The sequence below is a fragment of the Cynocephalus volans genome, chromosome 15 (assembly GCF_027409185.1).
Source record: "Cynocephalus volans isolate mCynVol1 chromosome 15, mCynVol1.pri, whole genome shotgun sequence".
NCBI lineage: Eukaryota > Metazoa > Chordata > Mammalia > Dermoptera > Cynocephalidae > Cynocephalus > Cynocephalus volans.
In genome coordinates, this window is record NC_084474.1 from 79,766,666 (window position 1) to 79,793,472 (window position 26,807).

General features: G+C 37.6%; 1 pseudogene; it reads right to left on the reverse strand.

The window, feature by feature from the left end:
• Positions 1-18,068: 18,068 nt before the first annotated feature.
• On the reverse strand, positions 18,069-18,887 carry LOC134363719 (GTP-binding nuclear protein Ran-like; annotated as a pseudogene).
• Between the last annotated feature and the right edge of the window lie 7,920 nt (positions 18,888-26,807).

Here is a 26,807-nt window from a genome sequence, read left to right on the forward strand (position 1 = left end):
TCTACTAGCATATCTTTTTATTTCCAATAACTCAAATATGAAACTTAAAGTTTTATAGGCCCTCATATTATTTATAAGATTTATCTCATCCAACTATGGATTGCAATTTTACAACTTCAATTATGTATTTTAATGCATTTTATTTGTACTTTCTAGATCTGACATGATTCACTCCTCCAACGCAGAAGCTTCTCATTTTGATTAACACTTCGAAATACACTATAATAAGAACGTCACAGGTTGTAACTTAATGGATTAGAATGTTAGATCTGAAGAGATCCTAGAGATCGATCACTATTACACCTTCATTTTACAGATGAGGAAACTAAGGGACAGAAATGTGAGGACCATTATCCAGGAACCAAATTAGAGCCATGGTCATAAATCAGAGGACTAGTAATTCATTAACTCATTTATTCTTTTAGCTACTCAGAATATATGTTCACTTTTCTCAAGGAAAAGTTTAATCACAACAATCCAAAAGCATAATCAGGAATCGAAAACTAAAAGTCTTAGAGTTATTCTAACCAAGGTCCAGATTTAAATATCCACACTCTCATTCAGAAACCAAAATTAAGGTTACAAGACTTGAAGTAAGGAGTCTTGGGTTTATCTCATGTAAACCAGTAAAGAGCTAGATCAGACAATCTTCTTGATTCCTCTGGTCTCACCTATAAAACATCAGTGTAAACAGCACTATGGTCTCACCTAGAAAACAAATAGTCTTAAAAGTAGTTCCAGTTGCAAATCCAAATGAAGAATTTTAAACAGAATTACACAGGAAATTTTTAAACAATAGAGGTTCCTTGCCCCCTTACGTGGTCTGATGGAGTCATAATTTAGCTATAAGTACCCTTGACTGATTGCTTCTTATCTCAGCTGCCTGCTCTCTACAAATAGTTTTTAACATTAATTGCCATGAAAATAAATTATTTTAAAAATTTGAACACCCTTGGGAAAAGCCTGCATATTCTGTAGCCATGGTAACAGGTAGTCACCAAACAAATTTTATGCTTGTTTAATCAATCAATCACAGTTCTATGACCATGGTAAAAGTAACCTGTAGAACTTGTTTTACACCCATCTAATCAACTAGAATTCACTTCAGTGAACAAGCTTCCTAAAACCCACTAGTCAGTAATAGCTCTGTACTTCTGAGAGTCATCCAATTGGGCACAGAACTCTCCTATATACATTTAATCAACAACAGTCTCATCTGAGTAATGTTTCTACAACTGGCTTTAACTCATTCAATCCCACTAAAAAATCCACCAACCTCTGAACATCATTCTTCCCAAAATCTTCTGTAAGGTCAGAAGACTGCTTTGCATGAAGAGATTGTACACGACGAGCATGTCTTCCTTAGTAAATATGCTATAAATTGAGCTTTGTGGTTTTGTTTCAGATACCAAGTGGTGCTGTCATCTTTCCGCAATTCTGGAAGTAACACCAGATGCTGAAAGATCATCGTAAGCTTTCAACAAGATCTTTGGAACAACAGGAATGATGTTTGGTTTTCTTGCACCAAAATTCCCTTTAACAGCAATTTGAACTGTAAGGTGTTACATTGGACTCTCACTAATAACTTTATTTTTGTTATCCTATTACTGTAGCCAACAATGTATGTATTTTATAATGCCTTTTGAGTTTAATTTGGAGAGCTTTTTATTTGAAGGTTTACCATTTTGTAAATTATTTTTTGCTCATCCATTTGCTTATTCTCTACTGGTAACTTTGTAGTTTATTTGGTTTGTCTCTTAATATGATGTATCATCCATGTGTGCATATGTGTCTATGAGTTTTATGAGTGGATGGCTGGGATTGTTTTATCATGGATTGTTTTGTTTCTGTTATGTGTACTATGGTGTGCTCCATAAGAAACAGATGAAGGCATAAGTTTGTACAGTCTCCAACACATCTTGCCAATTCATGAATGTATATCATTTTGTTTAACTCACATTCCAAGGTCTTCACTTGTATTTTTGATCACATGGTCTATTCCCAGCCTCTATTTAATTAAGGAACCCTAAAACACATTTGTAAACACACATTCTTAACCAACTGTAGTGGCCTTTTTCTTGTTTGCCATGAATTTGTCTATTGAAAAGTCATAACCTTCTCCTGGCAGAACAGCTGCTTGCCTATAAATTCCCACTACAGTACTAATTTTTGTGCTTATCTTGGTAAATGACAAATTTATTTTTACTTTGAATAACAACAGCTATTATGTGGAAATTTTTACATGTCAAAATTTAGAGGAGCTTTAGAGAAAAGTAGGAAGCCAAAAATATCAATGTTCAATATTCAGCTTTTTCAACTTGTGTGCTGACTTCAAATAAACAAATGCTGACTTCAAGAAAATCTCACAAAGACTCTCTTGTTCACTCCTGTTCAAACTTTTGAAACCTACTCTTCTTGCATTTCTCTTACTCTCCTATTGCTTTTGTTCCTTTTTCTGACTTCCTAAATGAGCTCCCTTTGGGGGGGCTTGTTCTCAAGAAAGAAACAATCACATTGCACATAATATCTCTTTTAAATTCATAAATCAGGAGGCCATATATAAAAGATGCGTTTAAACCCAGGTCTAGAAAAGTTGAGGGCTATAATTTAAAAAATGTACCTAAACCTCTAGAAGATATACCAGAATCTTGTATAGAATTGGGGACTTTGTTAGATAGTTATTGTCCTGATAGTTAGAGTTATAGCTGTTTTAATCTATTCACTAAATTGTTATCCTTTTAGACAGGAAATATTGTTAAAGTTTTCAAGGAGAGAAAGACTAACAGAAAATTTAAATAGCCTTTCTGTGCATATTTTTTAAATGGCTCTGAGAAGGCAAAAAAAATCTTTTAAGAAAGGAAACACACAACATAAAACCCATATAAGAAGCCTTTCTCTTTGCAGTAGATTGCATAAGGATTCAAAACTGTAAGCCAAATAAAGATGAATCAATAACTTTTTAAAAATTGACTATATGAAGCTCCCAAACAGTTTAAGGTAAGGAAAACATGTGTTTTCTTTTCATAAATAAGGACAGACCTAAATTAGGGGACTTTATAAGAAAAAAAAATAAAATGAGTAATTTTCAATTCAGAATATCTTTAACATGAGATTGAACATTTTCAGAGACTCTTAGAAAGTAAACAAGCTAGAAACCAAACAAAACTTCAATTTAATAATAGAATTTACTCTACAAATGGAATTTCCAGATAAAATGGACGACAGAAGAATTATTTTTAGAAGTCCCCCAAAACACCTCTCAGATGTGATGAGACTATAGCTTATCTAGACATTAATATTTCTACATTATACATAATTAATTAAATAATTAGATATAATCTCTGAATCCTTATGGGAAAAAACATCATGTACCTCATGTAGAATAATTATAGCAGAACTCATCAAAATATATCCAGATCAATTTTTCTTAGATTATCATAAACCTTTCCTTTTTGTATTTACTAAAGTTAGGCCAAACTCTACAACTGTTAACAACAAGGTGCATTTCAAAGACCCATTGCTTACTGTAGATTATACCTTGATCCAGTAGTCACCGTTTATCTGGTTTTCCTCAGGGCAATTATAGTCTCCGCTAAAGTATTCAAAGTATCTTCAGATTAATACCAATAGTACCTTTAAATCTCATGGCACCACATACAGCATAATTTCTGTTGCTAACTGAAAACAACCAATATTTTCCTGCTATTTCATTAATTATGAAATAATGCTATCTTTTTCAATCAATCTAATAGCTTTCTTACCCTTACCTAATGAAATAAATCTTCTTGATTGTGTTTCCATGGTTTGAAAAGCATCTATGTCTAGAATAGACCTTTTGGATACTCCCTTAAATTCTGACTAAATATATCTTTGTTGCTGGGTCTTATCTTAAAAATAAAACCTGGCAATACCCTCAATAACTAGTTCAGCCTCCGTTATAGAATTTATACTGTAATCTATGTTACAGATAATCTATAATCTATTTCTATAATCTATGTTATAGAAATTATAGCCAATATAATTTTGAAGTAGTTCAACTATCTTGGGACACTGTGCAATATAAGAAGTTTCCTCATCCCCCAAAATTGCTATTATAAAGGCAGAGGCTCATAGTAAAAGAGATATCATTAAAATTATAAAAATGCTTTTTGGTATATTATTATGCTAAGCATACTGCTTTAAATGCAGTCCTTGCCTGTAGACCCCTTGTAATACTAAAAGACAATTTCATGGAAAACTTTAAAAATTCCATAACAGACACAAATTTTGACCCAGATTAAATAAATACTGGGAACAAATGGATTACAAGATCTATGAGAATAATGTCTAGCAAAGCCTAGATGGCTTTTTTCTAACACCAGATAAAACCTCAAATGGATACTTGCTAAAATCTTCCAGGAGGCAATCTACAGTAGGAAAACATTGTCTACAATATAAAATACTGATAGGAAAAGTTTTCTAAAAGATGTGCTAATCCATGCTATATCTGTAACTAAAAACTGTAAAGGTTAAACAGGGGATAGGACCCTTGAGTATCTCCAAGTAGATTTCATACAATTGCTTCCCTCTATAGCTTATAAGTATATGCTAATAATGGTATGCTTATTTTCTGGGTAGCATAAAGAACTCTATTGTCAAAAGTCATATCACTCACAGTGGCTGAAAGTCAAACAACAACAACAAACTATTAACTTTACAGTGACAGATATTTGTGATTTATACATGGCTTTGCCTCTTACTCTGAAATGTCACTGTCATGATCAGCTCCAAATCTCTGAAAACATAGAAAGGGCCTTATCAGAATTGTAAATGTGCAACAGCTAGAGACTTCAAACTAAGGTTTTCTGGATCACTACTAGAAATAATTGGTCATCTGAGAAGTCCGACAGCTAAGATCTGATAGCCAAGATCATTGGAACAAGCTGATGGCTGAATGTCACAGACAGCTACAAACTAAATGGACAGTAAAAAAAGATTCCCCTAGAGGCCCAGAATCACCAGTTGTCACATTCTTTGGGTCATACTTATAATATTCACTGGCTTATGTTTATATACATTTAGAACTATCAAAGGTAGAAGTAAGGAGTTGTAGAGACTTGTTTTCTTGATAAAGTCTATAACTCGTAAATTGTAGCTCTAGAGTGCCTTTTAGTCCCTTCCTATAAATGTTTAGTTATACTTTTTTGTCTTGACAGTTGTTCGATGTGTTTTCTAGAGTCCTAAGTTCTGTATAGTCACTGCCCAGATAGATGACAGCTAGTTCAAAGATGAAAACAGGAGGAAATCATACTGATTACATTTGACCTAAAAATAATATTTTTGTAAATCGAATTTCTTCAAAGATAATTGATAGTATATAAGTGTTTGTATGTGTGTGTGTGTGTAAATATATATGTATACACACACACACATATATACACTTATATGTATTTTCTGATGATCACTCCTGCAGCTGTGGCTAAAAAAGAGGAACAAAATGGGTGACAAGAATAAAAAGGTAAAGTTCTCAAAATCCTAATAAAAGAATGATTTCTTTTTGTAGTTATATAAAGCAGTAGCCAGTGCAACTGATTTCAAATCTGTCCTAATTGATCAATGACAATTCTATAGTTATGGAATTCTTAACCTCCAGAAATGGTTTTGAACATGCTAAATCAATAAACAAAAATTTGCTTCAATGAACCTCGCTCTGAAAGACAGTAATCAAGGGCATTCCCTCATTTATGGAAATCAAACAATTGAGGACAGACTGACTCCAATGAACATGCTTCTGAATATCATACTGCATCAGCTGATGTCAGCCCTCTCATGCTTTTGACGGTCTGTCAATTTCTGAACTTCATGCTTCCCAGACCCTTTATAACAGCGATGTCCGATAGAACTTTCTATAATGATAGAAATATTCTATCTCTGCACTACCCAATGATAATCACAAGTCGCATGTAACCATTGAGAACTTGAAATAGGGGTAGAGTTACTGAGAAACTAAATTTTTAAAATTAATTTACATTCACATAGCTATATGTAGTTAATTGTTACCATGTTGGACAATGCAGCTTAATAAAAGCAGCAGTCCTACTCTGCTTAGAGACTGTTCCTGCCCAGCATAGCTCTCCCAAGTAAGAGAAAATAGTAAATTAAGGGTTGTACCTTTTTTTGCAGGATGCTTTAGGAAGATCTATTTATTTTTTTTTTTTTTTTTTTTTTTTTTTTTTTTCTTCTTTTTTTTTTTTTTTTTTTTTTTTTTTAATTTTTATTTTGTCGATATACATTGTAGCTGATTAATGCTCCCCATCACCAAAACCTCCCTCCCTTCTCCCTCCCCCCCTCCCCCCCAACCATGTCCTTTCTGTTTGTTTGTTGTATCAACTTCAAATAATTGTGGTTGTTATATCTTCTTACCCCCCCCCCGTTTGTGTGTGTATGTGTGTATGTGTGTGTGTGAATTTATATATTAATTTTTAGCTCCCACCAATAAGTGAGAACATGTGGTATTTCTCTTTCTGTGCCTGACTTGTTTCACTTAATATAATTCTCTCGAGGTCCATCCATGTTGTTGCAAATGGCAGTATTTCATTCGTTTTTATAGCTGAGTAGTATTCCATTGTGTAGATGTACCACATTTTCCGTATCCACTCATCTGATGATGGGCATTTGGGCTGGTTCCAACTCTTGGCTATTGTAAAGAGTGCTGCGATGAACATTGGGGAACAGGTATACCTTCGACTTGATGATTTCCATTCCTCTGGGTATATTCCCAACAGTGGGATGGCTGGGTCGTATGGTAGATCTATTTGCAATTGTTTAAGGAACCTCCATATCATTTTCCATAGAGGCTGCACCATTTTGCAGTCCCACCAACAATGTATGAGAGTTCCTTTTTCTCCGCAGCCTCGCCAGCATTTATCGTTCATAGTCTTTTGGATTTTAGCCATCCTAACTGGGGTTAGATGGTATCTCAATGTGGTTTTGATTTGCATTTCCCGGGTGCTGAGTGATGTTGAGCATTTTTTCATATGTCTGTTGGCCATTTGGATATCTTCCTTAGAGAAATGCCTACTTAGCTCTTTTGCCCATTTTTTAATTGGGTTGCTTGTTTTCTTCTTGTAAAGTTGTTTGAGTTCCTTATATATTCTGGATATCAATCCTTTGTCAGATGTATATTTTGCAAATATTTTCTCCCACTCTGTTGGTTGTCTTTTAACTCTTTTAATTGTTTCTTTTGCTGTGCAGAAGCTTTTTAGTTTGATATAATCCCATTTGTTTATTTTTCCTTTGGTTGCCCGTGCTTTTGGGGTCGTATTCATGAAGTCTGTGCCCAGTCCTATTTCCTGAAGTGTTTCCCCTATGTTTTCTTTAAGAAGTTTTATTGTCTCAGGGTGTATATTTAAATCCTTAATCCATTTTGAGTTGATTTTAGTATATGGTGAGAGGTATGGATCTAGTTTCATTCTCCTGCATAACGATATCCAGTTATCCCAGCACCACTTGCTGAAGAGGCAGTCCCTTCCCCAGTGAATAGGCTTGGTGCCTTTGTCAAAGATCAGATGGCAGTAAGTGTGAGGGTTGATTTCTGGATTCTCTATTCTATTCCATTGGTCAGTGTGTCTGTTTTTATGCCAGTACCATACTGTTTTGGTTATTATAGCTTTGTAGTATAGCTTAAAGTCAGGTAGTGTTATGCCTCCAGCTTTATTTTTTTTGCTGAGCATTGCTTTGGCTATTCGTGGTCTTTTATTGTTCCATATAAATGTCTGAATAGTTTTTTCCATTTCTGAGAAAAATGTCTTTGGAATTTTGATGGGGATTGCATTGAATTTGTATATCACTTTGGGTAGTATGGACATTTTCACTATGTTGATTCTTCCAATCCAAGAGCATGGGATATCTTTCCATCTTCTTGTATCCTCTCTAATTTCTCTCAGCAGTGGTTTGTAGTTCTCATTATAGAGATTTTTCACCTCCTTGGTTAACTCAATTCCTAAGTATTTTATTTTTTTGGTGGCTATTGTAAATGGGCAGGCTTTCTTGATTTCTCCTTCTGCATGTTCACTATTGGAGAAAAGAAATGCTACTGATTTTTGTGTGTTGATTTTGTATCCTGCTACTGTGCTGAAATCATTTATCAATTCCAACAGTTTTTTTGTAGAGGTTTTAGGCTGTTCGATATATAGGATCATGTCATCTGCAAACAGGGACAGTTTGACTTCATCTTTTCCAATCTGGATGCCCTTTATTTCCTTCTCTTCTCTGATTGCTCTGGCTAGTACTTCCAACACTATGTTGAATAGGAGTGGTGAGAGTGGGCATCCTTGTCTAGTGCCTGTTCTTAAAGGAAAAGCTTTCAGCTTTTCCCCATTCAGGATGATATTGGCAGTGGGTTTGGCATATATGGCTTTAATTATGTTGAGATACTTTCCCTCTATACCTAACTTATAGAGGGTCTTTGTCATGAATGAGTGCTGAACTTTATCAAATGCTTTTTCAGCATCTATAGAGATGATCATATGGTCCTTGTGTTTGAGTTTATTAATATGGTGTATCACATTTATTGATTTGCGTATGTTGAACCAACCTTGCATCCCTGGGATGAATCCCACTTGATCGTGATGAATAATTTTTCGTATGTGTTGCTGTATTCTGTTTGCTAGTATTTTAGTGAGGATTTTTGCATCTATATTCATCAAGGATATCGGCCTGTAGTTTTCTTTTTTGGTTATATCTTTACCTGGTTTTGGTATCAGGATGATGTTTGCTTCATAGAATGAGTTTGGGAGATTTGCGTCTGTTTCAATCTTTTGGAATAGTTTGTAAAGAATCGGTGTCAATTCCTCTTTGAATGTTTGGTAAAATTCTGCTGTGAATCCATCTGGTCCTGGGCTTTTCTTTGTTGGGAGCCTTCTGATAACAGCTTCAATCTCCTTTATTGTTATTGGTCTGTTCAAATTTTCTACGTCTTCACGGTTCAGTTTTGGGAGCTTGTGTGTGTCCAGAAATTTATCCATTTCCTCCAGATTTTCAAATTTGTTGGCGTATAGTTGTTTATAGTAGTCTCGAATGATTCCTTGTATTTCAGATGAATCAGTTGTAATATCGCCTTTTTCATTTCTAATTTTTGTTATTTGAGTCTTCTCTCTTCTTTTTTTTGTTAGCCATGCTAATGGTTTGTCAATTTTATTTATCTTTTCAAAAAACCAACTTTTTGATTCGTTGATCTTTTGAATTGTTTTTTGGTTTTCAATTTCATTCAGTTCTGCTCTGATCTTAATGATTTCTTTCCGTCTGCTAACTTTAGGGTTGGATTGTTCTTGTTTTTCTAGTTCTTTAAGGTGAAGTGTTAGGTTGTTCACTTGCCATCTTTCCATTCTTCTGAAGTGAGCATTTAATGCAATAAATTTTCCCCTCAATACTGCTTTTGCAGTATCCCACAGGTTTTGGTATGATGTATCATTGTTTTCATTAGTTTCAATAAACTTTTTGATTTCCTGCTTGATTTCTTCTTGGACCCATATGTCATTAAGTAGAATGCTGTTTAATTTCCATGTGTTTGTATAGTTTCCAGAGTTTTGTTTGTTATTAATTTCTAGTTTTAATCCATTGTGGTCTGAGAAGATACATGGGATAATTCCAATTTTTTTGAATTTATTGAGACTTGATTTGTGACCTAATATGTGATCTATCTTGGAGAATGATCCATGTGCTGATGAGAAGAATGAATATTCTGAGGTTGTTGGGTGGAATGTTCTGTAGATATCTGCCAATTCCAATTGGTCTAGAGTCTTGTTTAGATCTTGTGTTTCTCTACTGATTCTTTGCCTAGATGATCTGTCTAATATTGACAGTGGAGTGTTCAGGTCCCCTGCTATTATGGTATTAGTGTCTATTTCCTTCTTTAGGTCTAATAGAGTTTGTTTTATAAATCTGGCTGCTCCAACATTGGGTGCGTACATATTTATGATTGTTATGTCTTCTTGATGGATCAGTCCTTTTATCATTAAGTAGTGTCCCTCATTGTCTCTTTTTATGGTTTTTAGTTTAAAGTCTATTTTGTCAGATATAAGAATAGCCACTCCAGCTCGTTTTTCTTTTCTGTTTGCATGGTAAATCTTTTTCCATCCTTTTACTCTTAGTCTGTGTGAATCTTTATGGGTGAGGTGGGTCTCTTGTAGGCAGCATATAGTTGGGTCCTGCTTTTTGATCCAGTCAGCCAGTCTGTGTCTTTTAATTGGGGAATTTAAGCCTTTAACATTAAGAGTTGTTATTGAAAGGTGTTGATTTATTCCTAGCATTTTATTGGTTGTTTGGTTGTCTTAGGTGTCTTTTGTTCCTTGCTTTCTGATTTACTGTTTGGTTTCTTTGTTTGTTGGTTCCTTAGGTTGTAGATAGTGTTTTTGTTAGCTTGTTTTCTCTTCATGAATGCCATTTTTATTGTACTAGCGGGTTTAGATTTTTCTTAGGTTTTTATGGCAGTGGTAGTTATTTTTCAGGAACCAAACCCAGTACTCCCTTGAGGATTTCTTGTAAGGGTGGTCTTGTGGTAGTGAACTCCCGCAGTTTTTGTTTGTCTGAGAAATATACTATTTGCCCCTCATTTCGGAAGGATAGCCTTGCAGGGTAGAGTATTCTTGGCTGGCAATCTTTGTCTTTTAGTATTTTGAAAATATCATCCCATTCCTTTCTAGCTTTTAGGGTTTGTGATGAAAAGTCTGATGTTAACCTGATTGGGGCTCCCTTATAGGTGATTTGACGCTTCTCTCTTGCAGCTTTTAAGATTCTCTCTTTGTCTCTGAGTTTTGCCAATTTGACTATGACATGTCTTGGAGAAGGCCTTTTTGGGTTGAATACGTTTGGAGATCGTTGAGCTTCCTGGATCTGAAGATCTGTGATTTTTCCTATACCTGGGAAGTTTTCTGCCACTATTTTGTTGAATATGTTTTCAATGGAATCTCCATTTTCCTCCCCTTCTGGAATACCCATGACTCGGATATTCGAGCGCTTGAGGTTGTCTGATATCTCTCTCAGATTTTCTTCCATGTCCTTGATTCTTTTTTCTTTCTTTTTGTCTGCTTGTGTTATTTCAAACAGCCCATCTTCAAGTTCAGAGGTTCTCTCTTCAACTTCGACAAGCCTGCTGGTTAAACTCTCCGTTGTGTTTTTTATTTCGCTGAATAACTTCTTCAGTTCAGCAAGTTCTGCTACATTTTTTTTCAGGACATTGATTTCCTTGTATATTTCCTCTTTCAGATCCTGTATACTTTTCCTCATTTCATCATGATGTCTAGCTGAGTTTTCTTGTATCTCATTCAGTTTCCTTAGAATTATCACTCGAAATTCCTTATCAGTTATTTCAAGGGCTTCTTGTTCTATAGGATCTAGAGTATGAGATTTATTAACTTTTGGTGGTGTACTTTCTTGATTTTTTGTATTTCTGGTGTCTTTTTTTTGGTGTTTATTCATTGTGGCAGGGGGTTTCACAGTCCACCGGTTTAAGACTAATGACTAACTAGGATGTTGCTGTGGTTGCCAATTTGGTATGGCTCCCGCCGTGACTGCTCAGTTGGCCTCTAGTGTCTTGTGTGTGTGGTTGCCTCGGGTCTTGGGCTTCTCCGGGGATCCACCTTTCTGGTCAGCTTGTACTCTGCTGGGCTGGTGGATCACGTACCACAGGGTGTGTGATCTCTGTTGAGCTTTCACTTTCTGTACAGGACTTCTCCCCGTTCAGTGTGCTCTGGCCCAGGCTGTTAGATCGTGCAGTGGCGACCCCACCGGGTGTGTGGTTTCTGTCGAGTCTCCGCCTCCCTGGCCGCACGTCTCCCCCCTCTGTGCACACTGTGCTGGGTTGGGGCGTGTCTTCTGCACCCCTCGTCTATCAGCTGGGCCTTCAAGACCCTGCTCAGCACCGCCTCGCCCAGGAAGTCTACCAGGTTTCTGCTAGGCACAGACGACCAGTCTCTCTGGGTGCCTTTGTAGCACTGTGTAGATCTTTCTCGGGTCTTGTTCACCTTTGTATCCCCCCGGTATAAACCGAGTCTAGTGCCCGCCTGCAGCCTGCTCTCCGGCAGGTTCAAGCAGACCTGGGAACTCTCCTACCACACTATTCCCAACCAGAAATTCGTTAGGCTTTTTTCCAAACTGGTGGTCGCAGAGATGGTATCTGCCTCCCAGTAACAGGAAGTTTACCGGGGCCGGAGTCCAGGGTGTGGTGGAGTGACAGTCGGCCCGCCCGTACTTCCTAGCCCTCCCAAAACTGGTCGGGACGCCCCACACCCCCAGCCCTGCCAGAGAACCGTGGAGGGAGTGGGAGAGGAGGTCGGCCCGCAGGGTCCGGAAAGCCCCGCGCCAGGCCAAGCAAATGGGCTCAGTGATGGCCGAGCAGGGCGGAGCTGCCCGCACCTGGGAAAATGGAGGCAGCACCGGGGCAATGAGTGGCCTGGTGGTGCAGGCGGGGAGCCGCGTGGGCATCCACCCCCCGAACAGAGCTTTGCCAGGGATCACTCACAGTGCTGTGCCAGGTCGGGCGCTCGCTCTGTCTCTGGTTTGTTGCCTTCCGTGTTCTCGGCGCTGCCGCCTCGGGCTGTTCAGTCGCGGCGCCGCTCGGGCGCTCCCAGGAGTCTTCTTTAATGCCGGCCTGAAACCTCGAATCCTGGATAGGGCAGCTGGCCTCCTTCAGTGCGGCCCCAGCCTCCGGGATCCTGGCTGCATCCACAGCAGCCCTGGCGCCGTGTTCCCTGTTTCAAGACTCGCTTTTGCAGCTAAGAATCAGTTCTTTTCCTGCTCCACACTTCAAAGCTGTTGCCTGTAAATGAGGCAGCCTCTCCTGCCGGGGGCAAAGTGGCGTTGAGCCCCCACGACCGGCCAGCAGCAGCAGTCCTCCCTTAAGAGATGGCCAGAGAAAGGTCCACAAGTTTCCCGGCTGCCTGAGGCCCAGTGGCCACCTTTTCCACCTCAGCTACTCCGCGCCAGCCGCCGCAGCCGCCGCCATCTTGAAACCATCCGGAAGATCTATTTATTAACCTTAGACATTCCCACCTCAATATCTCTTTCCTCTTTATTCATCATATACATTCACCCTATGGCCTTGATCAGATCTCATCTCCATTATGAAGACTTTTTATAATAAAATTTCCCTTCATTGAACACCCATAAAACTAAGAAGAGAAATTATCTTTGTTTATTTATCACCTTGAAATGTTCTCCATCTTTCAGTGTCCAGCTCCGGTGGATCCTAAGATACTTAAAGCAATGGAGCCTAGGAAAAGTAACATGGGTTTATCATCAGGATAGACTTCAAATCATATTGTCCTCTACGATTCATTCATTCAACCAGTATTCATTGATATACTGTGTCAACTAGAGTGCTAATTCTTGACATTTTAAAATGTGTGACCCTAAGTGAATAACTTAACCTTTTGGAGGTAAATTTCCTCATAGTGAAGATGGAATGAAGTGAATCACTACAAAGTATCTAGAACAGTGCCTGTGCCAATCTTCCTTTCCCTTGTACGTACGTGGAATTTTGTTGTATCTTCCGTTATGACTCTGTAGGAGTTATCACAGTGTGTTGTAAATTAAATGTATTTAGACATGGGTTTTAATTGTCTCTGTATACCCTGGAAATAAAGCACAGTGAGAAAAGTGATTACTCAGTTTTATAACTGAATTTTTATTTAGGAATTTTTGTTTATTTCGGTAGCTTATTATACTTTTAGTTTATTACAGATTTGAGGTAAATACAGGTACTCATCTAACAAGATTGTAAATTCAATACAGTCAGAGATAGTGTCCTTTCTTGTATAGCCCACAATTCATAGCACGGTACTTAAAAACTGCTTGTTGACATGGTTCAAGTTAGTAAATTATAATATTATTCTGAGATCCCAAGTATATATTATTTTGAATGAGAACGGATGAGTTCAGTTTAGTATACTTTATTACCAAAAAATAAAGACTAAGGTAAGCATCTGCAGAACAGACTTGGGGAAAAAAAAAAAGTTGTAAAAAGTTGGCTGTGAAGAATAAGAAGAAACAAATATGTCCAAGTTAACAAGTTATTAGTGGAAAACCCAAGTAAGGAAAATATTGTAGTTTTTACAATATTCTCTGAGAAGAAAAGAGACTTCAAAATCTTTTTTGAGGATAAAAGAAGAAACAATCAGGGAAAAATATATGGTAGAAGAGATGTTATGGAAGAAAAAATGCTATGGAAAAATAAAGGAACTAGAATAGCTAAAACAATTTTGAAAAAAAAAAGTAGGAGGAATCAGTCTACCTCATTTCAGAATTTATATAGCTGCATTCATCAAGACTCTTTGGTATTGTAGAGAGATAGACATATAGATGGATGAAACAGAGTAGAAAATCAGAAATAGAGTCACACAAATAAGCCCAACTGATTTTCAAAGAAGGTGCAAAAACAATTCAATGGGGGAAAATCTGTGGAATGTAGAGCTAGGCAAAGAGTTCTTAGACTTGACACCAAAAACATGGGGCAAAAATGAAAAATTGATAAATCATACTTCACAACAATTAAAAACTTTTTCTCTCTAAAAGATGCTGCTAAGAGGATGAAAAGACAAGTCACAAAGTGGGAGAAAATACTTGCAAACCATGTATGTGACAAAGGATTAATGTCCAGAAAATAAAAAACTCGAACCTCAACAGTAAAAAAAAAAAAAAAAAAAAAAAAAATCAATCCAATTAGAATCTGGAAAAAAGACCTAAAGGGACATTTTACTAAATAATTTACTCAGTAGAAGTGGAAAATAAGCACATGAAAAAAATGCTGAACATCATTAGTCATTTAAAAATGCAAATTAAAATCATAATGAAATATTATTACATTCTTGCCAAACTGATTAAAATAAAAAAAAAAATAAAATAAAAACAGTGACAGTGCAAATGCTGGTGAGGATGAAGAAAAATGGAATCACTCAGATATTGCTGGTAGGAATGTAACATTATACAACCACTTTGGAAAAATTTGACTTTTTCTTAAAAATTAAACATGCAACTACCATATAACCCAATAATTGCATTTATCCCAGAGAAAATCAGGCATCTGTCACACAAACACCTATATGTGAATGCTCATAGCAGTTTTACTCATAATAGGCAGAAACCAAAATTGACCCAGATGTCTGTCAATGTATGAATCGTTAAACAATCTGTGCTACATCCATATCATGGACTACCATTCAGCAATAAAACCTGAATGAATCTCCAGAGAATGATGTTGAGTGAAAAAAACCCAGTGCCATACATTTACATACGGTGTGGTTCCATCTAGAAAACATTCTTGAAATGACAAAATTAAAGAAATGGAGAACAGATGAGTGGTTACTTGTTAATTAGGAAGTGGAGGCTGAAAGAAATGAGTGTGGCTGTGGAAGGACAGCATGAGGGATGGAAATGTTCAGCACCTTGATGTTCAGTGTTAATATCCTGGTTTGATATCGTGCTATGGTTTTTCAGGATGTTACCATTAAGGGAAACTGGGTAAAGGATTCACGAGATTTCTCTGCATTATTTCTTACAACTGCCTATGAATCTACAATTATCTTTAAAAAAAGAACTTAATTAGAAATATTAAAGAGCATTCATTACTTAAAAAGCAATTGTTTATTTTCAGAAACACTATGATCAAGAATGTTTTAGAATAAAAATATTTTTTCTGGTTCTCTCTCAATTAATCAGAAAGTTGAAAAAGCCAGAATATTCTATCACTCCCAGCTCATATACCAAAAAGCATTTGTGTCTGGGCAGACCTAGGCCCAAATTCCAGATCTATTTTGGAACTGTTACTCCAGCTCTCTGAGAATTGGATATATTGTTCTTAAAGCAGGATAACAATGCCTATTTCACTGAGTTGATATGAGAACTGCATGAAATAAATTATGCAAAGCACAGAGAACATTGCCTAGCGAATTATAGGAGCTCAACAAATGTGACTTTCTTCCCCTTCCCCATTCTCAATAATGGAAATTCTTACTTTATTTTTCACATAAAACCAAATACAAGGAGAGAAACATTAGGCTATGTCTGCATTATAAATTTCCTTGGGAAAAGACTATTAAGGTGACTTACAAAGATGAAAAATAATCTTCCCAGCAGAGTTCAAAGAGACTTGGAAATGGTCTCTCTAAGGAAAGCTTTCACTAAACAGGGAAACCTGGAAAAGAGGCGAGAGATTGTGCCCTGAGAGAGTAATGGCCAATTTGACCCGAGAGGAGTTTACTACATCAAGTTTATTTGTTGTATTGATTGCAAACCACTAAGGGGACATTGGAGGCGGAGAAGGACTGCCTATTCTACAGGCAATTCCTAGGCAATTCCGACTAGATTCTTTTTTTTGCCATCTGGTCCTGACAGGATGTCTCTGCATTTCTATACCAACCTCTTTTGACCTACAGCCTTCCCTAGGATGGAAGAATATTGAAGGAAATATATATTTGTAGTTGGTGGTGGTGAGGGAAAATGTAAGACAAATTTCAGGTGCAATAAAAGGGAATTGAAGCAGGAACATCAGAAAATTAATTTCCTGGCACCAAGTGTTATTGGATTGTAGCTCAGCAATCCACCTGGGACATGTTAGAAGCTCATCGTGGGAAACAGGTGAGCTGAGTGGATGGAAACACCAAATGAAGAGCAATGGAGCAACATTGAACAGGCGAAGATCCTAGTAACCCCTGGATGCCTTATTTGTGTCTACAGTGCAGGAGATGTTACGTTGCCTGCTGTCCGACTGCCTCAAGTGAATCAACTTCTCTAGAAAGCTTATTTGCATTTTAACAGGAGGAGCTAGCATATGCTCCTAGCTCAGACTAAATCCTGCAATATGCTTGAGCTGTCCTGGAAGCTGTTTGGTGATTTGTGTATCAGTTTGCCACTCCCATCAGATTATTAGAATTAACTGGGCAAAATCAGATTTTAAACTGGATTAAGAAAATATTGTTTACCAATTTCTCTTCTCTCTGATTAGAAAGAAATGCCTGTAGATTCAAGACACTTTATAATTGTTAGTAATGAACCCCTTTTTATGTATAGCACATAAAAAGCACTTCTCTAACTATTGTCTCTTTAGATCCATGTAAAATCCTTGTAAAATAGACAGGGCATATGTTTTTTGCACAGATAATCATCTACAGATGTGGAAACTGAGAAAATAATTGTCTCATGTCACCAAAGAACAAAGTCAGAGCTATATACCCCCACAATACTACTGATACTTAACTAATAGCTAAAATTACACCGACATTTTGAAGCTATGGATTTTTTTCATTATTCTTTGCATTTTCTTTCCCTGTGGGAATAAAGAGTTGAGATGATATTGACTGTGACAGCACTGCCCTTTAGGAAGCACTTTGGAAAGCATGGGGTCAGTCATCATCCCCGGCCTGCAAGAACTTTACTCTGGTTTGGGAACTGGCAGACAATCATTGAATCATTTATGACTCTCAAAGGGAATATCTGAATATATGATGAAACGAGGGCAGAGACAAAACTGCCAGTAAAATTCCAAGTAATAACATGTCATCATGAGCTAGAGTATAAGCAGAAGTTTTTGTGGTGAATGCCACTCACAAGCAAAGACTGATGGAATTAACAGGACTATGGACAAAGGAGGGTGGGGGTGAGCAAAATATTCCAATGAAGAAATGAAGAAATAGTTTAAGCAAAAGGATAAAATGTGCCATACGTTTTAGCACTATAATAATCAACACTTTTTTTTTTAGATATTTAAAACACAACTTTATTCTGATTCTTAATGAAAAGGGAATGACAGTAACAGGATTTCACCACTGAATACTGTGATGTGACTATAGCAATCTTTTTGAAACTCAGGAAATCGACTGCATTCCAAAACAGTTAAATATGCAAGTCCAAACAATGAAGGTATTTTTTTAACTTCCACATTCACTCCAAAGCCCATTCATCTCTTTCAGCATCCCACAGATGAAACACATGTTCTGCGTAGCTAGATAATAAAGTGGCACACACGCTGCCCTGCTGACATCACAAGACAGCTGCCTGTAAAACCAGACTTCTGACGCTGGGCTCCAGCTTCTCTCTCACAGGTCATCATCCTCATTTGGGAGAGCAGTTGTCTGAGCAGCTTCTAAATCTTGCTCATACTGTACTGCCAAAGCTGGGTCCATGACAACATCTGGTGGGGCAAGAGCAGACATGGCAACAAACTCCAGGTTATGGTCTCCAATGAGCTTCTGTGCAAGCCACAGGAAGGGCTTTTCAAAGTTGTAGTTACTTTTGACAGAAATGTCATAGTACTGCAGATTTCTTCTTTCAGTGGAAGGCAATAGATTTTGCCTTTGCTTTCCTGTCCTTAATATCCACTTTGTTGCCACACAACACAATGGTGATGTTTTCACATACTCGTACCGAGTCTCTATGCCAGTTAGGCAGATTCTTGTAAGTAACTCTCAAGGTTACATCAAACATTATAATGGCACACTGGGCTTGGATATAAGAACTGTCTCTCAGTCCACCAAATTTCTCCTGGCCAGCTGTATGCCATACATTGAACTCAATAGGACTTCTGTTAGTATGGAACATGAGAGAATGGACCCCAACACCCAAGGTGGCTACATACTTCTCAAATTCACCAGTCCAGTGATGTTTCATGAATGTAGTTTTTCCAGTACCACCATCACCAACCAATACAAGTTTGAACTGGACCTGGGCTCTCTCTGGGCAGCCACCACAGTGTTCCTTCCAGAAGAATCTCTGTGCCGGCCTGACTGATCAATAATTGGCATTTTAGGTTCAAATAAATATTGTAGTGTAGATTTAAGAGAGGACACTCTGAAATCAGATTGTTGGTGCTCAAACCTCCCTCACTTACACTGAAAGTTGTATGGAAGTTTCTCCATCTGTCAATGGGGATAATAATAGTACTAACCTTACAGAGTTTTGTGAGAATTAAATAAGATAGTACATGAAAAGTCCTTCATTAGGATAGTACCTACACTTAGTTTACATTTAAAGAAAACAAAGAAAGAAACTCTGCTATCTGTTTTAAAAAATTGTCAAGAACCAGGGAGGTGGTTGGTCTTGAGAGTGTAGACAGAGTAACCACATAATTTTATCATTTAAATTGAAGCAGGGAACCCTGAGCACTTTCTGATTGTTAAACCTGCCCCCTTCCGCTGGAGAGACTGTTTTAGAAATTTTATGCTTGGCTGTGTGTAACCTAGTTGCTTCCTGCACCCATGTGCTAAGGAAAGGTAACAGTGGTTTTGCAATGCCCTAAGGGCCAAATGCAAATTTGGCTCCAGAACTGACCAATGAGCTATGTCTCATAGCCAACCAATCTGATTTAATAGACTTGCATCCCTCATTTGCATAAGAGGACCTACATGAGAACTTGGGTGGGAAGTTTTGGCTATATAAGGCTGTCCCTTTCCTTCATTCCGGGAGACACTAGCCTGATGTTGATGCTCTCCTTACTTGCAAGCAATAAAGTGCTGTAGCATCAAAAAGAGCTGTAACACCAAAAAGAGCTGTTAACTAATAAAGAACTGTAATACCAACATTGGTCTCGGGTTCCTCTGTGCGAGCAACCTCACAACAAAATCATCTAGACTTTGAAGTAAGAGTGGATGGTATTAATGGTTATGCTAGGACACCAAGTATAAAGGACAAATGGTTGGGACAAACCAGAAGGTATGGTGGCCCTACATACAGGAAACCCAAGCTACATTTCTTCTTGTTTATTCAAACTTCCCAGGTGTACCACAGACAAAATTCCATGAACAAATAGCACTGTAGAAGCCAGGATATTGTAAGCTGTTTTTGCAACACAAGCCAAAGTGTTGATTTTTACACCAAGAATGTCAAAAGAGGAAAGAACCTTAGAAGTCACCTAATATTTCTTCCACATTTTTAGTTTTAGAAGAGATCTCACTGAATTCAGGTGCTGATTCATAGTGCTTGTGGATTCATTAGGCAACACGTATACAAAGGACCTACAGCTAGAACTGCACAAGAGTAGACTACACTCTATTGGAGACCATTTCACAGATTTCTAATCATTGTGAAAGTCTAGGGATTATTATACAATTGGGAAAACTGTTCTTAGTGTGTCTAAGGGCTTTATTCAAGATTTCATAACATCCAGTTTCATGGCCTTTTTAGTGTTTCCCAAAATATGTTTCATAGAGCGTGAGGCCTGCAAGATGCTCTGGCAGAGACAGAGGGAGGGCAGGGGAGGCCATGGTTGAGGAGTAAGGTTATGCAGTGCTGCATGTTACATCACACTCTTGGAAATTCATGATACACATTAAATTCTCTAAGAAGTCTTTGAGCAAAAAAGAAAATCTTGTTCAAACTAGCATTTCCCTTAAGTGTTTTATTACAAAACGTTTTTTGTGTGTGTGCAGTACAAATTAACATTCTGCAGAATTAGTTTTCTGATGCTACATGTTTTGCAAAAGACTACACTATGCAATTTAGTATCTTATGAAGAATTTCCAAACCAGTAAGAACAACATATAAATAGATCATTAAAACCTTTTCTCATTTCAATTGGATTTATATGCAGTCATAAAAGCAACATCTTTCCAGTCAAATTTATTCTTTTAGTTGGTTTAAATAACATATTCAATCAACCTTATTCTCTTAGAAGCCACATTGGATAAAGAAGACAATTGGATACACTCAATTGGTCATTTCCTCATTATTGAATAATTTTCTTTAGCTTCTGTCAAAAACAGCCATATGAAGATGATAAAACAACTTGGGCTTGATTAAATATTTTGTGATCTCAAAAAACAAAACAGGAAGATAATACCTCAATATTTATTCAAACCTACAGAGTGGGAAGGACTGTTGAATTTTAAAAGCAAATCCAATTAAAAAAATGGTAAAAAGGATTTATAGATAAATATGACAGCAAATGATGATACCTATCTTAAGCATAAAAATGGCTCACATAAATAGAAAAATGCATAAAACAAATAACAACTACAAAATTCCTTAAGAGAACAATAAACAAAAAGAAACAATGACATGAACAGAGGTGAGAGAAATAGAATGAATAAAGGTGCTACTTTACCTCTCTACATCCAGCTTTGCTACTGGCCACTTTCCCCTGTATGCACTGACTCTGCTAAATCATTTTTCATACACTTGTTTCCATCTTCCATACATTGGCTGTGTAATGCTTCTAAGCGATCTGCAACCTAGGGCTACAGCACCCACAGGAGTCATTATTAGTTATTTTGTAATAGTTTTGTTCTCTGTGACAGAACTTCTCCTTACACCTAAAATTTATTGTTCAACTTAAGAGCCACTCAGTTTGCAACACATATTTAAAGGTATATTATATAAAAAAAAAAAAAAAAGGGACTTTTTGTAGACTCAGTGACCTTGGAGTAAACCTGCTCATAAGTATGCCTTCCACGTTCCTAAGACCTCACTGAATGAGCTGACTCAAGAAAGAGACCAGATAAAACTTTCATCTCAAACTATCATCTCTACTCTCTGTTGGTAGTACTTGATTGGATTGCTTTCAGATTTCTGGTTATTACCTTGTCAATGCTCCTCTGTTTATCTTCTGAGAAGACAGGAGCCCTTGGTAACTTTAGACAGTCTAGCATCCTCCATTTGAGGCATACATGTCAATCAATCTTCTCCTATGCTTCCCAGAGAGGGGAATTTAATTACTTTTCCTGGCTATCTTTGTTATCAATGCCACATAATAAACCACCTCCAAATTTAGTGTTGTAAAACAACAATTTATTATCATCTCTCATAGTTCTGTGCATTGGTTGGGCTTAGCCAGATGGTTCTTCTTGGGTCTTCCATGCAACTGCAGCAGATAGTGGCTGAGACTGGTGTCATGTGTAGGTTACAGTGGGCTGGATGTGAAAGATGGCTCGGTCATATGTCTGATGCCTCGGTGCTCCTCCATGTGGCTTCTCTACCTGCAGAGCGATCAGGTCTTCCTATGTACGGTCTCTGGTACCTAAGACGGAGTGTCCCAAGAGCCAGTGTTATCAGACATCCAGGCAGAAGCTGCAAAGGTTCTTATAATAAAGGCTCAGAAGGACTAAAATATCATTTCTGCTGAATTCTATTGGTCAACAAGTCACTAAAGCCAACCCAGACTTAAGAGGAGGGAAATTAGACTTCACCTTTGGATATGCATGCACAGGTAAAGGAAGAATTACTTGGGATCATCTTTGGAGACTATTGACCACACTAGAATTCACTATCCTGCTTTTTTTCTTCTCTATTTTGCTTTTAATTGTGTGCCCCAAGTACTCCTCTTTTGACTTAGCTCTTCACCAGTCTATCTGCTTTCCCATGTTTCATAGAAATCACATTTTAAAATACAAAAATGCTGTTCTTAAGTGACATAATATAACTTCTTCAGGGGGCTCCAGACTCTTTCCTGCTTCACCCATCAAGGTGATTGATATAAACTAAAGCTGAGGAGCTTATCGGTCCTTTGTGCAAGAGGGCAGTGCTATGGGGAAGATAAAATGTTAGAATATAAAGTCTTGCTTCTATGTGGAGTACTCTCTCTTTGGATCTTTCTTTGGGGTTCTCATGCTCACAGGACCTCTCTCTGAAACACTTTGTTCTCTTTGCTTTTCCAGGTCCCTGACTAGACCAGTGTGTCTTAGATTCTGTACTTGGTTGAGAGCAGCTCTCACCTCCGCTTTAGAAACCCAAGCACGAACCAGTGTTCTGCTCAAATAGTAAAAGAAATGGGGCAGGTCCATAGGTCAGGATCATGTAGAGTATACAGAGCCCCAGGCAAAATTTTATTTTGTAGGGCTCCTGTCTATGTGATCAATTTGATTTTAAAAGTATATTATAAAAAGACATGAACACATATAAAGATTTATTGATGGAAATTTAGAGTAATGAATAGAGTAGAAGATTTCTGGTTTTGTTCATTGTCAGATCAGGGCATGCAAAGATTCTTTGTAATGTCCAGGCGCTCTTTCTGTCCACATCCAGGAATGATCTCTTTATGGTCTGTATTGTTAACTGTAGCATTTCTGGCTAATTTCATATCTCCCTCTGTGAGTATCAGTAAAAGATAGAAGTGCTATTATTTCTGATAATGCCATGGCTATTTTGAACCCATTTATGTTGAAACATTACTGATTTCTTGCCTCTAAACTTCCCTAATAACAGTTATTTTATGCTCCTGGAGGTAATAAGCTTAGCTATCTGAATGACTGCCTAAAGCATGGCATGGAGCCTGTGGAGGGTGTGGGGGATGTGTGATGACCACCTTGGGTGCACAAGGTAAAGGACAACTGCTGCCACCTCCATCATCCTCATGTGCTGTACAGAGGTAGCATCATGGTGGGAATATAGAGGAGTGATTGCCAATAATGAGTACAAACACTCAACTCAAGTAAAAGGTTGAGAGTGGACCTCTCAGTAGCCCAGAACCCTGAATTACTTCAGTGGGTGAAAGCTACCTAAAACCAGCATGTCAGCACCATTCTGGTATCTAATCGCACATACATCATGAAAGATATACCAAGTCAGCCAATGGAATCAATCTGCTTGATAGGCTGCCCTCCTGCAGTCAGGGTCTCAAATGAGGCCAAATGAGTAAGCTCCAAGCTTCTCAAGGCATGTGGTCAACCCATGTGCAAGGTAGAGGGTGGAGAACACCTTGAAGGAGAGAAACAGGGACTGGACCCATTGGTGATTCAAGCTGATTCCATGCATTAGAGAACAACTTAAAATATTTCAAAGTAGGACTCCAAAATGTGGGACCCTCTGAGAACTAGAGCCCAGAGCAGGGGTCTTAGGTGCCTGGGTCTAAAATCAGTACTCTATCATCAAAGTTCTTTTTTTGACTAGCCTCATGCCTAAGGTAAGCAATTGAGACCTCAGTTCTGAATCTGTTTATGCCAGATGTTAAAATCAATATCTGACAGCATTCAGTAGACTGGATTGAGTAAATGTACAGGTAGCAACAATTTGAAAGGGAGGCTCATTAAGGTACCTCTGACTATAAAAGCAAATTAGTTTCTTGAGGTGCAATGCTCATTAAGCCGTGATGCATGGGTTTTAGTCCAGAGTGGTGTCACAGGTAAAAGAGCATAGTCTGTGATGCTAGAGTAACTTCAAAATGATTTCAGCCCATTATTTGTATGATTCAAGTTTCAATGATTTAGAAAACTTCTTAAAATTCATTCTCATATTTGTTCAAACACGATGCTTTACATACTCATAAAGCTTCCATTTCCCTTCTTGACTACCACGTTTTTACCTTTCTTTCCTCTCCTTTCTCTCAATTCTGCTTAATAAGGCACAAGAAAAGGTGTTAGAAGATTGGAGCCACCTTGAGTACATAGTGAGGAGGAGACTAGAGCAAGCTGCCTTGGTTCAAATAGGCCATCTGATTTAACAAACACCTGCAAAATCTCAGTGACTTAACACACCAAAGGTTTATTTCTTGCTCACTGAGGTCATAGCTCAATGTCATTTGCAGAGGAGAGGGAGGAATAACACGCTCCTCACAGGCACTCAGGAGGACTCCTTCCATCTTCTACCACCCACTAGAGTTTGAGTCCTTTCTTGGCTCCTCACACCCATGGAGCATGAAATGCACAAGAGTTGGCCTCAGTAGGGATGGAAACTAATTCCAGAGTTGAGGCAGGTTTATCTTAAAATAGGCCACGTTTCAATCTTCAGGTTTCTAGCTTTGTGGTGGTGGGCATTAGTGCATATCATTATACTTGTTCTATGCATTAATCCATGTCTGTTGCTTATAAAAAATATCTGAAAACTGGGAAATTTGTAAAGAAAAAAATATTTATTGCTTACAGTTTCAGAGGTTAGGAAGTCCAAAGTCTGGGTAATACATTTGGTGAGGGCCTTCTTTAGTGGTGGCTTTACAACAATGAAGGGGTCACATGGTGAGAATGGTAGAGCAGAACCATGCCTATGACCACCATTAACCATCAGTTGGATTAATCCATTTACTAGGGCATGGTCCTCACAATCTAATCACATCTTCAAGGCCTCATCTTTCAATTACCATTATGGGATTTCCTACCCTCTTCACACTGTCACAGTGGGGGTTAAGTTTCTAGTACATGGACTTTGGGAGACACAATTCAATGAACAGCATCTACCTAATTGTTTTTTTCCTTTTCCCAAATTTCAAAGCCAGGTCTATGAAACTGAAATTTATTCCAGAGAAAATTGTGTTAGGTCCTGATAGATTTGTAAAAAAAATGTAGCAAAATAAAATATTTGTAGTCTTTTTGGTGTAACAAATATTATGTAAGTCATGGCTATTATAAAATTTGAGAAAAATATGCTACATAGTGTTTGGTGAAAAACATACTTGTTTTCATGGTGTTTCTGATGGCACAGGTTTCAGAAATTCCAACAGCACTGCTTTGGGATTCAAATGTAAGAAGTGAAATAAAAGAGAAGAGCAGAGGATTGGTCCTATAAGTATTATAAGACCATAGATTTTGCTGGAGTTTTGCTTGATATCCATGTGAATAGCAGCTCAGTAGCATAGCCACCCCACATTACATACAACATGACATCCATCATGTGCTCAGGAACTGTCTCACTGACAGGACAAGAAAGGGTGCAGGCTGTGTCTCAAGTTGGAACAAGTGCTCAAAATTCAGCACTGAGGTGTATGAAATGCAGAGGTCAAAGGAAACTGGAAAGAGAAATTATATTTTTTATCAGAAATGGAATATATTGAGAAGAAAGGAATTTTAGGAAAGATTCAAGGCAGGTATATGACACCATCTGCAAACCCATAAAATTTCCCACTTTAGATAATGATTTAATGCTTCAGATGCCACTTTCCAAGAGAAATGGCAGTCTGCACTTAACCTATGAAATGCATAGTGCATTAATTAATGTCTCAATGGAAAATTTCTCCTGATTGAATTTTAAATTGGTTAGACAACTGACAAGGATTAACAATCACTGTAGCAAAGTTAAATCTGAGGAATTTTCTTCTTCTCCTTTACCCTCTTCATCAGGAGATGGCAAAATATGGCTGATGGGCCAAATCCAGTCCACTGCCTGTTTTTATAAATAAAGGTTTATTAGAACACAGGCATACTCATTTGTTTGTTTATTGTCTACAGCCACTTTCACGCTACAATGGCAGAACTGAGTAGGTGCAATGAAAACCAAATGGACCCTGTGAAGGCTAAACTATTTACTATCTGGCCCTTTGTAGGTATGTTTGCCAATGTTTGCGTTATACCAATTCTCAGGAAACATTAATTTTCTGCGATAGCTTGTGACTAGTAATTCTAATATGACTCTGGATTGTAACTTACTGGGCTCTGGAATACCGTATTTTATTTGAAAATTATATTGAATAAAGAAATTATTATTTTATCATACATGCGGCAGAGGTAGTATCTGATTTTGCGATTTGTTTATTCATTTTAAATATTGTATTTGCTGTGCTTTGAAGCTTGTGCTTATCCTGTTTCTTGTTTTTATTTTTGTTTGTTTGTTCAGTGACCTCTAATTAAGACCTCCCAATCCACAAATTATAAAACCAAGTAGGAATCAGGGTTTATCCCAGAAAAAATAAGGCATAGTGGAAGCAAACTAATCTTGTTGTTCACGGGGGCAAAGTTTATCATTGCAGTGCATATGGGGTCTTATCAGATTTGCCAAGGTGAGGGGTCTCCTTAAGGATTTGCAACCAAGCACCAACTAGTTTGAGCAGATACCAGAACTTCCATCCCTTGCACACTTACCATGTGCTGCTGTCTGAGCTAAGTACTCTTCATTTGTTATCTCCTTTAACCCTTGCAATA